The 14,310-nt window shown below is 42.7% G+C and overlaps 1 protein-coding gene across 9 annotated transcripts in view; it reads left to right on the forward strand.

Annotated features, from left to right (window-relative positions):
- TRIP12 (thyroid hormone receptor interactor 12) overlaps positions 1-14,310 on the forward strand; it is a 1,052,161-nt gene that overhangs the window by 755,348 nt on the left and 282,503 nt on the right. The window lies entirely within an intron of this gene.

The following is a 14,310-nucleotide window of genomic DNA, read 5'->3' on the forward strand; positions in this document are numbered from 1 at the left end:
ATCCCGCGAGGTGCGTTCCCAACATTCATCTCAGATTACACATGTAGCTCCCCAAGGCCAGATTTCGCTGTCCAGTTGCAAGAGGCGGTTTCTGCGGCCTTCCTTGCCCTACCACGTCTTGCGAAGGGAAAGACATAGCCTTCCGTCCCAGGGGTCGTCTACTCCATTGGATGTCTCTGAGAGATTGTCCGATGAGGACTCAGACTCGTCGGAGGGCACTCTCTCTGGGACGGAATCGGTGCCTTCTAGACCGGCTACGGAGGACCTAGATTTTAAGTTTAAGATGGCGCATTTGCGCTTTTTACTGAAAGAAGTGCTTGCTACGTTGGAGGTTCCAGAACCGAAACTTCCGGAAGAACCTTCGATCCCTAATGCTAGATAGGGTTTACATGGACAGGGTGGTGCCTCAGTCCTTCCTGGTTCCCGTGAAGATGGCTACGATTATTAAGTATGAGTGGGAGAAACTGGGCTCTTCCTTTTCTCCCTCTACCTCTTTTAAAAAGCTGTTCCCCATTTCGGACTCTCAGCTTGAGCTGTGGGGGGCCATTCCTAAAGTAGATGGAGCTATCTCCACACTCGCTAAGCCTATGACTATTCCCCTCGAGGATAGTTTGTCCAAGGAGCCCATGGATGAAAAGTTAGAATCCATGTTGAGAAAGATGTTCCAACTCACGGAGTTTGTTTTCCAACCGACAGCGGCGATCGCTGCGGTGGCTGGATCGGCTACCTATTGGTGTGCTCTGTCAGCTATGGTCGAGGTGGTAACTCCCCTCAAGGAGATACAGAAAAGGTTAAGGTCTTAAGGGTAGCTAATTATTTTATCTGTGAAGCAAACATGCAGGTTATTTGCCTGAATGCCAAGACATCCGGTTTCTCTGTGCTAGCCCGCAGGGCCCTATGGTTAAAGTCGTAGTCTGCTGACATAACTTCCAAGTCTAGATTGCTATCCCTTCCGTTTCAGGTGAAAGTTCTTTTTGGCCCAGGCCTGGACTCTATCATATCCACAGTCACGGGAGGCAAGGGTGCTTTCCTTCCGCAGGATAAGAAGGATAAACCTAAGGGCTCTACTTTTCGTCCCTTTCGTTCGGACAAGTCTCAGCGCCAGCAGCCTGCTGCAAATACCGAGCAGTCCAAGGGATCTTGGAAGTCAGCTCAATCTTGGAACAAATCCAATAGGGCAAGATGCCCATCGAGACAGCATGAAGGTGCGGCCCCGATCCGTCGCTGGATTGCGTAGGGGGCAGACTATCTCTGTTCGCAGGGGCTTGGATGAGACACGTACAGGATCCTTGGGTTCTGGAGGTTATCACCCAGGGTTACAGGATAGGGTTCAGGACTCATCCGCTCAGGGGCAGATTCCTCCTGTCAAACCTATCCTCAAATCCAGAGAAGAGTCTCCTTTCTAGACTGCATGAGGGATCTCTCATCTCTCTGAGTAATTGTTCCAGTACCTCTAGCAGAAAGGGGTCTAGTATACTATTCAAACCTTTTCGTGGTACCAAAGAAGGAGGGCACATTCCGCACAATTCTGGACCTAAAGTGCCTAAACAAGTTTCTGTCAGTCCCATTGTTCAAAATGGAGACGATCAGATCGATCCTGCCCCTAGTTCAAGAGGGGCAATTTATGACGACAATAGACTTGAAGGATGCCTACCTTCACGTGCCAATCCACAAGGACCACGTCAGGTTTCTAAGATTCGCATCTCTGGACCAACACTTCCAGACTGTGGCCCTACCGTTCGGTCTGGCGACTGCCCCGAGAGTCTTTACGAAGGTTCTGCTGGCGCTGCTTGCAGTAGTGAGAGCCAGAGGTATTGCAATGGCTCCTTATCTGGACGATATCCTGGTCCAGGCTCCGTCCTGCAGTCTCGCGGAGGACCACTCGAGGGCTCTTCTACTTCGATCCCATAGATGAAAGATAAACAAAGGGAAGAGTTCCTTGGTTCCCAGCAACAGGGTGAATTTCCTGGGTACGATAATAGATTCCATATCTATTAAGATATTCCTGTCAGATTAGAGACGTTCCAAGATTGCGTCCACCTGTCTTGCCCTTCAGACCTCCTCAAGGCCATCTGTATGGAGGCGATTGGGCTCATGGTATCCATCATAGATGTCATTCCTTTCTCCAGGTTCCATCTCAGACCTCTTCAGTTATCCATGTGAGACAATGGAACGGCGATCACTCATCTATCCCAACAGATCTCTCTGGACAACTGAGTGAGGGAATCCCTCTCTTGGTGGATCCACCCGGGTCAGCTGGCTCAGGGGACATCCTCCTTGCGGCCATCGTGGGAGATTGTGACCACGGACACAAGTCTATCAGGATGGGGAGCTGTATGGGGTACCAGAAGGGCACAAGGCAGGTGGACTCGAGAGGAGTCAAATTTACCAATAAATCTTCTGGATCTTTGTGCGATATTCATAGCTCTGAGGGCTTGGCCCCCCCTGGTGTCGTCCCAATTCATCAGATCCCAGTCTGACAACGTTACCTCGGTGGCTTACATAAACCATCAAGGGGGTACGAGAAGCTCCCTAGCCATGAGGGAAGCATCTCGGATTCTGGAATGGGCAGAGACTCACAATTGTTCGCTCTCAGCGATCCACATTCCGGGTGTGGACAACTGGTAAGCGGACTCTCCATTCCAAGGTGTTTGCGGAGATCTGCAACAGATGGGGGACGCCGGAGATAGACCTTATGGCGTCCAGACTTCATTTCAAGCTACCCAGATATGGGTTGCGGTCCAGGGACCCACAGGCATAGATAATAGATGCCTTAGCGGTGCCTTGGGAGTTAAACCTAATTTACATTTTTCCTCTGTTGCCACTTTTTCCTCGAGTGGTGGCCCTCATCATTCTGATTGCTCCGTTGTGGTTGCGATGGACGTGGTTTGCGGATCTGGTGGGGATGTCATTGTCTCCTCCATGGAGGTTACCCTGTCGCAGAGATCTGCTGGTTTAGGGTCCCTTTCTACATCAAAATCTCGATTCTCATGTTGACTGCATGGAAATTGAATGCCTAGTCTTGGCTAAGAGGGGTTTTTCTGAGAGAGTAATTGATAATCTCATCCAGGCAGTGATGTGCCGTCATGTGAGGCAGCGCCTCCCCTGTCCTATTTGTGTAATTACACTTTCTTTTTTTTTTAAATAAAAAAAAAGTTGTACTCAAAGGTACCCCCCCACCCCCGCAGCAGACTCCGCCACCATGATATACAAAAAGAAGGCATCCATTCCATCACCATCCATATTGCGCAAGGAAGGATAGGCTGTGAGCTGTTCAGCTCCCCTTCCGTTGCGCAATATCTATGTCTTTGAGCAATTTTTTGTATGGGCTGCTAGAGACTGCCACCCAGTGGCGCTTACCGCTTTATGCTCTTCTCTTCGCAGCCCATACCACTCCCAATAGAGGCTGCTCTCTATAGCAGCCTCTGGAGCCCTCAACGGCAAGCTCTTTAGTTCATCTAGGAGGCGGAGCAGGTCTGGGCGAGAACAGAATACCGGGTGGGAAGAGAGAGCAGCCGACAGCGAGTCACGTTTGGGTGAGCCTGTGAACTGTGAAGAATAGAGGACACAGTGTGAGGATGACTCACTTACTGCTAGCCGTAAGCCAGTTGAAATCTGTGATCTCTTGATAATATATTTAGTGACAACTATTGACTCACTAAATATCAGTGTTAGTTACTTTGTGATACTGCCATACACTGGGACTGCCTGGTCTGGTTACCGTTATACATAATTTATACTTAGGTAGGCAGTGCCGGTGGAATTTTATGCAGGTTAAGTGCAGGGCAAGCCAGGGGGCTTTAAGATTAGCGTTATGGCGGCAGTACTTTGAAACAAACAAAATAATTGAGGAACCAATATTAATCCACTCATAAGTTTACCTAGAACAGTCATGGTATATGATCTGCTAACGTTTGTCACCCAAAATTATGGGTGACAAACGTTAACCTATCATACCCACGACTATTCTTGAGTGGATTGATATTGGTTCCTCAATTATTTTGTTGATGGCATAATTAAATATATGGTTTTCAGGCAACTGCTGGTAGTCGACTCGTAGGGTTAACTTTGCTTTCCTATGTGTGGAGGGGACTCAGCCATGTGCGTCTCAGTCTTAGCAGCAGCTTCTGCAGCAAGCAGTTTTGTGTGCCTGTCTCATGTTACACTCTGGAGTCTGGACTGGGACTGGAGTAGGGAGATGTTGTGACCCCAAAGCCTCCGGACAGCAGAAGATGAGGAGATAGAACAAAGTTTGAAAGACGTTTTTGTAGTGTGACCAGCTGCAGTGTATAATCAGATTCCTTTCCAGCATTGATTTAGGTGTAGTCTGCGTGAGGGAGGGGGTCACAGACACAGACATCAAAAGTTTATTTTTAAATGGTACCGGAGTGTACTGTTTATCTCAGGCAGTATTTAGAAGAAGAATCTGCCTGCGTTTTCTATGATCTTAGCAGAAGTAACTAAGATCCTTTGCTTTTCTCACATATTCTGAGGAGTGAGGTAACTTCAGAGGGGGAATAGCGTGCAGGTTTTCCTGTAATAAGGTATGTGCAGTTAAAATATTTTTCTAGGAATGAAATTTGCTAGAAAATGCTGCTGATACCGAAGTAATGTAAGTAAAGCCTTAAATGCAGTGATAGCGACTGGTATCAGGCTTATTAATAGAGATACATACTCTTATAAAAGTGTATTTTAAAACGTTTGCTGGCATGTTTAATCGTTTTTTACATATGTTTGGTGATAAAACTTATTGGGGCCTAGTTTTTTCCACATGGCTGGCTTGAATTTTGCCTAGAAACAGTTCCCTGAGGCTTCCCACTGTTGTAATATGAGTGGGAGGGGCCTATTTTGGCGTTTTTTTTTTTTTGCACAGCAAAAATTACAGACACAGACATCTAGCTTCTTCCTGCATGATCCAGGACTTCTCTGAAGGGCTCAAAAGGCTTCAAAAGTCGTATTGAGGGAGGTAAAAAGCCACAGTAGAGCACAGTAGAGCTCGGAAGCCTGTCACCAGGAAAATCTACCACAAGATATGGCGTAAATATCTTTATTGGTGTGAATCCAAGAGTTACTCATGGAGTAAGGTTAGGATTCCTAGGATATTCTCCTTTCTCCAAGAGGGTTTGGACAAAGGCTTATCAGCTAGTTCTTTAAATGGACAGATCTCTGCTCTGTCTATTCTTTTTCACAAGCGTCTGGCAGAAGTTCCAGACGTCCAGGCATTTTGTCAGGCTTTGGTTAGGATTAAGCCTGTGTTTAAAACTGTTGCTCCCCCGTGGAGCTTAACTTGGTTCTTAAGGTTCTTCAAGGAGTTCCGTTTGAACCCCTTCATTCCATTGATATTAAACTTTTATCTTGGAAAGTTCTGTTTTTGATGGCTATTTCCTCGGCTCGAAGAGTCTCTGAGTTATCTGCCTTACATTGTGATTCTCCTTATCTGATTTTTCATTCAGACAAGGTAGTTCTGCGTACCAAACCTGGGTTTTTACCTAAGGTGGTTTCTAACAGGAATATCAATCAAGAGATTGTTGTTCCATCATTGTGTCCTAATCCTTCTTCAAAGAAGGAACGTCTTTTGCATAATCTGGACGTAGTCCGTGCCTTGAAGTTTTACTTACAGGCTACTAAAGATTTTCGTCAAACATCTGCCCTGTTTGTCGTTTATTCTGGACAGAGGAGAGGTCAAAAAGCTTCGGCAACCTCTCTCTCCTTTTGGCTTCGGAGCATAATACGCTTAGCCTATGAGACTGCTGGACAGCAGCCCCCTGAAAGGATTACAGCTCATTCTACTAGAGCTGTGGCTTCCACCTGGGCCTTTAAAAATGAGGCCTCTGTTGAACAGATTTGCAAGGCTGCGACTTGGTCTTCGCTTCACACCTTTTCAAAATTTTACAAATTTGACACTTTTGCTTCTTCGGAGGCTGTTTTTGGGGGAGAGGTTCTACAGGCAGTGGTTCCTTCCATTTAAGTTCCTGCCTTGTCCCTCCCATCATCCGTGTACTTTAGCTTTCTTATTGTTATCCCACAAGTAATGGATGATCCGTGGACTGGATACACTTAACAAGAGAAAACATAATTTATGCTTACCTGATAAATGTATTTCTCTTTTAGTGTATCAAGTCCACGGCCCGCCCTGTCCTTTTAAGGCAGGTCTAAATTTTAATTAAACTACAGTCACCACTGCACCCTATGGTTTCTCCTTTCTCGTCTTGTTTCGGTCGAATGACTGGATATGGCAGTGAGGGGAGGAGCTATATAGCAGCTCTGCTGTGGGTGATCCTCTTGCAACTTCCTGTTAGGAAGGAGAATATCCCACAAGTAATGGATGATCCGTGGACTGGATACACTACAAGAGAAATACATTTATCAGGTAAGCATAAATTATGTTTTTATAATATATACTAGTTTAGTAATATATCACTGACGGGATAACTGAGGAATGTGCTGCATAGTGCAGATAGTGCCTATGTGAGTGCTGTGAGAGCATATGGATCATTATATAACAACTAATCTGTTTCTGTGAAGCAGTTCTTCATTTGATGCACTTATTATTATAAGTTTTTGTAATACAAAACTCTGCAATATGTTTTTTAATTTACAAAGCAAGTATGTATGTGGTGTGTGCCTAATGGATCATTATATAAACACTTCTATGAAGCATTTCTTAATTTGATCCTTGAAATGATGCACATATTATTTTTATTATTACAAGGTTTTTTTCATAAATGTGCCTTTTAATTGCAAAACTCTACAATACGTTCATTTGCAAAGCATTGCAGCTTAATTTTCACATACAGTGGATATAAAAAGTCTACACACATCTGTTAAAATGGCAGGTTTCTGTGATGTAAAAATATGAGACAAAGATAAATCATTTCAGAGCTTTTTCCACCTTTAATGTGACCTATAAACTATGCAACTCAATTGAAAAAGAAACTGAAATCTTTTAGGTGAAGGGAAGTAAAAAGAGTTTCGATTGGATTCTGGTTTGGGCTCTGGCTGGGCCATTCCAAAACTTTAATCTTCTTCTGGTGAAGTCATTCCTTTGTTGATTTGGATGTATGCTTTGGGTCGTTGTCATGCTGAAAGATCAAGTTCCTCTTCATGTTCAGCTTTCTAGCAGAAGCCTGAAGGTTTTGTGCCAATATTGTCTGGTATTTGGAACTGTTCATAATTCCCTCTACCTTGAATAAGGCCCCAGTTCCAGCTAAAGAAAAACAGACCCAAAGCATGATGCTACCACCACCATGCTTCACTGTGGGTATGGTGTTTTTTTGGTGATATGCAGTGTTGTTTTTGCGCCAAACATATCTTTTGGAATTATTGGCAAAAAGTTCAACCTTGGTTTCATCAGACCATAACACCTTTTCTCACATGCTTTTGGGAGACTTCAGATGTGTTTTTGCTAAATTTAGCTGGGCTTGGATGTTTTTCTTTGTTAGAAAGGCTTCCGTCTTGCCATCTACCCCAAAGCCCAAACATATGAAGACGGGAGATTGTTGTCACATGTACTACACAGTCAGTACTTCCCAGATATTCCTGCAGCTCCTTTAATGTTGCTGTAGGCCTCTTGGTAGCCTCCCAGACCAGTTTTCTTCTCGTCATTTCATCAATTTTGGAGGGACATAAAGTTTTTGGTAATGTCATTGTTGTCCCATATGTTCTCCACTTGATGATGACTGTCTTCACTGTGTTCCATGGTATATCTAATGCCTTGGAAATTCTTTTGTACCCTTCTCCTGACTGATACCTTTTAACAATGAGATCCCTCTTATGCTTTAGAAGCTCTCTGCGGACCATGGCTTTTGTGTAGGACGCGACTAAGAAAATGTCAGGAAAGACCTACTAGAACAGCTGAACTTTATTCAGGGCTAATCAGAATTAATTAATTATGGCAGGTGTGTGATGACTTATTTAACATGGTTTTGAATGTGATTGCTTAATTCTGAACACAGCTACATCCCCAGTTATAATGCAACCAAATTATTTTTTTGTTTACTTCCCTCCACCTCATCAGATTTCAGTCGGACAACATCACGACTGTGGCTTACATCAACCATCAAGGGGGAACCAGGAGTTCCCTAGCGATGTTAGAAGTCTCAAAGATAATTTGCTGGGTAGAGTCTCACTCTTGCCACCTGTCAGCGATCCACATCCCAGGCGTAGAGAACTGGGAGGCGGATTTTCTAAGTCGTCAGACTTTTCATCCGGGGGAGTGGGAACTCCATCCGGAGGTGTTTGCTCAACTGGTCCATCGTTGGGGCAAACCAGAACTGGATCTCATGGCGTCTCGCCAGAACACCAAGCTTCCTTGTTACGGATCCAGGTCCAGGGCCCCGGGAGCAACGCTGATAGATGCTCTAGCAGCTCCTTGGTTCTTCAACCTGGCCTATGTGTTTCCACCGTTTCCTCTGCTCCCTCGACTGATTGCCAAAATCAAACAGGAGAGAGCATCGGTGATTCTGATAGCGCCTGCGTGGCCACGCAGGACCTGGTATGCAGACCTAGTGGACATGTCATCTCTTCCACCATGGACTCTGCCTCTGAGGCAGGACCTTCTAATACAAGGTCCTTTCAATCATCCAAATCTAATTTCTCTGAGACTGACTGCATGGAGATTGAACGCTTGATTCTATCAAGGCGTGGCTTCTCCGAGTCAGTCATTGATACCTTAATACAGGCTCAGAAGCCTGTCACCAGGAAAATCTACCACAAGATATGGCGTAAATATCTTTATTGGTGTGAATCCAAGAGTTACTCATGAAGTAAGGTTAGGATTCCTAGGATATTCTCCTTTCTCCAAGAGGGTTTGGACAAAGGCTTATCAGCTAGTTCTTTAAATGGACAGATCTCTGCTCTGTCTATTCTTTTGCACAAGCGTCTGGCAGAAGTTCCAGACGTCCAGGCATTTTGTCAGGCTTTGGTTAGGATTAAGGCTGTGTTTAAAACTGTTGCTCCCCCGTGGAGCTTAAACTTGGTTCTTCAAGGAGTTCAGTTTGAACCCCTTCATTCCATTGATATTAAACTTTTATCTTGGAAAGTTCTGTTTTTGATGGCTATTTCCTCGGCTCGAAGAGTCTCTGAGTTATCTGCCTTACATTGTGATTCTCCTTATCTGATTTTTCATTCAGACAAGGTAGTTCTGCGTACCAAACCTGGGTTTTTACCTAAGGTGGTTTCTAACAGGAATATCAATCAAGAGATTGTTGTTCCATCATTGTGTCCTAATCCTTCTTCAAAGAAGGAACGTCTTTTGCATAATATGGACGTAGTCCGTGCCTTGAAGTTTTACTTACAGGCTACTAAAGATTTTCGTCAAACATCTGCCCTGTTTGTCGTTTATTCTGGACAGAGGAGAGGTCAAAAAGCTTCGGCAACCTCTCTCTCCTTTTGGCTTCGGAGCATAATACGCTTAGCCTATGAGACTGCTGGACAGCAGCCCCCTGAAAGGATTACAGCTCATTCTACTAGAGCTGTGGCTTCCACCTGGGCCTTTAAAAATGAGGCCTCTGTTGAACAGATTTGCAAGGCTGCGACTTGGTCTTCGCTTCACACCTTTTCAAAATTTTACAAATTTGACACTTTTGCTTCTTCGGAGGCTGTTTTTGGGAGAAAGGTTCTACAGGCAGTGGTTCCTTCCGTTTAAGTTCCTGCCTTGTCCCTCCCATCATCCGTGTACTTTAGCTTTGGTATTGTTATCCCACAAGTAATGGATGATCCGTGGACTGGATACACTTAACAAGAGAAAACATAATTTATGCTTACCTGATAAATGTATTTCTCTTGTAGTGTATCCAGTCCACGGCCCGCCCTGTCCTTTTAAGGCAGGTCTAAATTTTAATTAAACTACAGTCACCACTGCACCCTATGGTTTCTCCTTTCCCGTCTTGTTTCGGTCGAATGACTGGATATGGCAGTGAGGGGAGGAGCTATATAGCAGCTCTGCTGTGGGTGATCCTCTTGCAACTTCCTGTTGGGAAGGAGAATATCCCACAAGTAATGGATGATCCGTGGACTGGATACACTACAAGAGAAATACATTTATTCTTGAGTATAGAGGAGAAATCATGACTGAGGCTCTATATAGTTATGCCGGTTAGTGCTTTGGTTTTCACAACAAACTGGTTAATTGCAGGATTTAAGGTTAAAGGTACATTATACACTCATTTTTTTTCTTTGCATAAATGTTTTGTAGATGATCTATTTATATAGCCCATAAAGTTTGTTTTTTTTAAAAATGTATAATTTTGCTTATTTTTAAAGAACATTGCTCTGATTTTCAGACTCCTAACCAAGCCCCAAAGTTTTATGTGAATACCGTCGGCTACCTTCTCCAGCTTGCTCCTGTTTGTGTAAAGGGTCTTTTCATATGCAAAAGAAGGGGGAGGGGGGAGTATCTTATTTCCCACTTGCAGTGGGCTTTCCAACTGCCTTTTCAACAGAGCTAAACTGAAAGTTTCTAAGTAAGTTTTTAAACCATTTTTTACTGGATTTTTATATGAGTGTCTGTGCATCTTATTCTTTATAGAAGTGTCTATTACATGCAGTTATATGAAAATGAGTGTATACTGTCCCTTTAATAAATCAGTCTTGTATAAAGGAAGTGGTTATTTAAGGGACAACACCCCTCCTTTTTAAAACGTGTGCTTTTTCCCACACCCCAATAGATGCCAAATAGCACAAACCTTTGACCTAGATTTTCAAGATGCTAAACCAGCTATTTATCAGGATATACAATTTGCTTTTTGGCTTCTTTAGGGGTCATACAACAAAGTATTTAAAGTCCATTTTAGTTTTCTGACCATATGATGTATTCCACGGCTGCCAGATGTTGCCTGAAAGTTTGATGTTAAAGGGACAGTGTACACCAATTTTCATATAACAGCATGTAATAGACATTACTATAAAGAATAATATGCACAGATACTGATCTAAAAATCCAGTATAAAACTGTTAAAAAAACCTTAGGCCTAGTTTTCATTGAGATGGTGAAGTTTGGAAACTGATGGTAACATAAAAATTCAACATAGACTAAAATGTTATCACCAGTTTCCAAACTTTATCACCTCAATGCAAACTAGGCCATATTTAGAAGCTCACAGATTAGCACTGTTGAAAATTTTAACTGGAACACCCAGTGCAAATTTGTTCTATAGCAAAAAAACAGAGACTCCCCCCCCTCCACCTTCCTCTGCATTTGAAAAGACCCTTTACACAAACAGAATCAAGCTGGAGTAGGTAATACATCAGTATTATCCTACAACTTATGGGGTTGGTTAGGAGTCTGAAAAATAGTGCAATGTTATTTAAAAATAAGCAAAACTATACATTTAAAAAAAAAAGGAAAAAAAGCTGTATGGGCTATATAAATGGATCATCTACAAAACATTTATGCAAAAAAAAATCTAGTTTATAATGTACCTTTAATTCTTACAAATTGCAGCCATGTGTATTGTAATAATGTGTACATTTGAAAAAATAAATAGAGGGGCTCAAGTGGTGCCAGCGGGAAGGAAGTGGAACTAGTCAGTGCTTATTTATTTTTGTTTCCAGTTTCAGCCCAAACATTGACCTGCCTGATTTCAGGCGCGGTAGCAGAGGCAGCTGAGGGCATCTAGGGGCAGCTGAAGTTAAACTGTTGAAGACTCGAAGAGGCAAGTGCATACAGTTTCAGGTTTCACATTAAAAAATGAAAAACATATTCAGAAAAACTTAAACAAAACAATCTGCTGGTTTTGGAGCTGTATTTGAGATATTCATTACTTTACTACATGGTTTTATCTGCTGGTTTTGGAGCTGTATTTTAGATATATGCATTCATTTACTACATTTTTTTATCTGCTGGTATTGGAGCTGTATTTGAGATATATGCATTACTTTACTACATGGTTTTATGATTTAACTGCTGGTTTTGGAGCTGTATTTGAGATATATGCATTCATTTACTACATGGTTACTAACCATGGGCTCTTATTTATCAGTTGATTATTTCATCTGTTAACTGTTCCAGCTATAATGAAAACCTGCCCTGTTGGGGGTACTTGAGGACCGCGGTTGAGAAACAATGCTTTACTTTAATTTAAACTACCTCTATTGGGTTCATATATGTTTTTCACCGCACGTCACTGCATCCAGGCCAGGAAGCCGGTCACTCGTCGCATCTATCATAAGGTGTGGATGACCTACTTATCCTGGTGCGAGGAACGTGGATATCCCTGGCACAAGGTTAGGGTATCCAGGATTCTGACCTTTCTCCAGGATGGACTGGATAAAGGTCTTGCCGCCAGTTCCTTAAAGGGACAGATTTCGGCGTTGTCTGTGCTGTTACACAAGAAGCTAGCGGAGCTTCATGATATTCAGTCCTTTGTTCAGGTTCTGTCTAGGATCAGACCTGTCTTTAGAAATTTGGCTCCTCCTTGGAGCTTAAACTTAGTTCTTAAGGTGTTGCAGATGGCTCCGTTTGAGTCTATGCATACGCTTGACATTAAGCTTCTTTTCTGGAAGGTTCTGTTTCTTCTGGCTATTGCTTCGGCTCGCAGGGTCTTTGAATTAGTGGCCTTGCAATCTAAGTCCCCTTACCTGTTTTTTCACGTTGATGAGGCTGTGCTTCGCACTGGGTTGGGATTTCTTCCCAAGGTGGTGTCAGATCGTAGCATCAATCAGGAGATATTAGTTCCTTCCTTGTGTCCTGACCCATCTTCGTCTAAGGAAATGTTACTGCATAACTTGGATGTGGTTCGTGCCTTGAAGTTTTATCTTCAGGCCACAAAAGATTTCAGACAGACTTAGTCCTTATTTTTGGTGTATTCAGGGAAGTGTAGGGGGCTTTAAGAACTAAGCCTCTATGGAGCAGATTTGTAAGGCGGCTACTTGGTCCTCCTTACATACTTTTACAAAGTTTTACAAATTTGATGTTTTTGCTCCGGTGGAAGCTGTGTTTGGGAGAAAGGTTCTGTAGGCTGTGGTGCCCTCAGTATAGGGTCCGCCTCCTTTTACCCTCCTGTTTTTTGTTCATTCAGTGTCCTCTAGAGCTTGGGTATTTGTTCCCACAAGTAATGAATGAAGCAGTGGACTCTCCTCCCATTAAGATGGAAAACCATAAATTATGCTTACCTGATAATTCCATCTGTGGGAGGAGAGTCCACTGCTCCCGCTCGTATGCTCCGGTGGGAAACTAAATTTTATATTACTCTTCTGGCACCATTTATACCCTGATATTTCTTTTACTGTTCTTTGTTTCCTTGGCAGAATGACTGGGGGATGAAGGGAGTGGGGGAGGTATTTAAGCCTTTGGCTGGGGTGTCTTTGCCTCCCCTGGTGGCCAGGTTCTTATTTCCCACAAGTAATGAATGAAGCAGTGGACTCTCCTCAAACAGATGGAAATGAAATTATCAGGTAAGCATAATTTGTTTTCCTGCAATGGAGTTTTAAAGGGATAGGAAGGTCAAAAGTAAAATGTGCTTGGGTGCATTTCAATTTGAAATATAAGAATTTTTGCACTAAATGCTTTTAGTTAGTTACTGTTACTCTGCAGCAAACGCACATATCCTGTGGAGACCCGTCCACCAGCATTCCAACACCATGCCTGCTCAGAGAGGTGGTTGTGGTGTGTATTGCTTAAGACGTTATTTGTGTCGTACACGCCACTGCCGATTTATATTAGAATGTGTGGTGTTTGAATACTGATGCACTGACCCTCACAGGATATCTGTGTATGTCACTGAAAACAGTAATTTTTACAAGAAGCTTTTTTGCTAATGGAAGTATAGTGCACAAATAAAATATAAATATAATGTTTGGCAGTTTTTTCATATGTCTGCACCCTTTTTCCACTGGTTTGCTAAATCTTACTTTAAATTAGAGATAAATAAAAATTATTTTGGTAGAAATATTTACCTAATAGTTTTAAAAATGATAAACATATATTTACTGAACATCATACACAGTTCCTTATTAGTGATAAAAGTCAGGATTTATAATGTTAAATATAAATTTTAACGCAAAAAGTACATGCTCTGATGTGTTAAAACATGTCATATTTACATTACTATTTCAAGATTACTATTTGGTTGTCGCTTGCAAATGGGTTAAATGCATAGGCAAAGTCCTACTCAAGAGCTTCAAGTAAGGTAGCCCTCAGTTTACGCCGGGGTTAGGTTCCAGGAGGAATGGTTGTAAATCGAAACCGTTGTAAATTGAAACCCAGTTTATAATGTAAGTCAATGGGAAGTGAGGGAGTTAGGTTCCTGGCCCCTCTCAAAATTGTCATAAGTAACACCTAATACGTTATTTTTAAAGCTTTGAAATGAA

The sequence above is a fragment of the Bombina bombina genome, chromosome 4 (genome assembly GCF_027579735.1).
Source record: "Bombina bombina isolate aBomBom1 chromosome 4, aBomBom1.pri, whole genome shotgun sequence".
Taxonomy (NCBI): domain Eukaryota; kingdom Metazoa; phylum Chordata; class Amphibia; order Anura; family Bombinatoridae; genus Bombina; species Bombina bombina.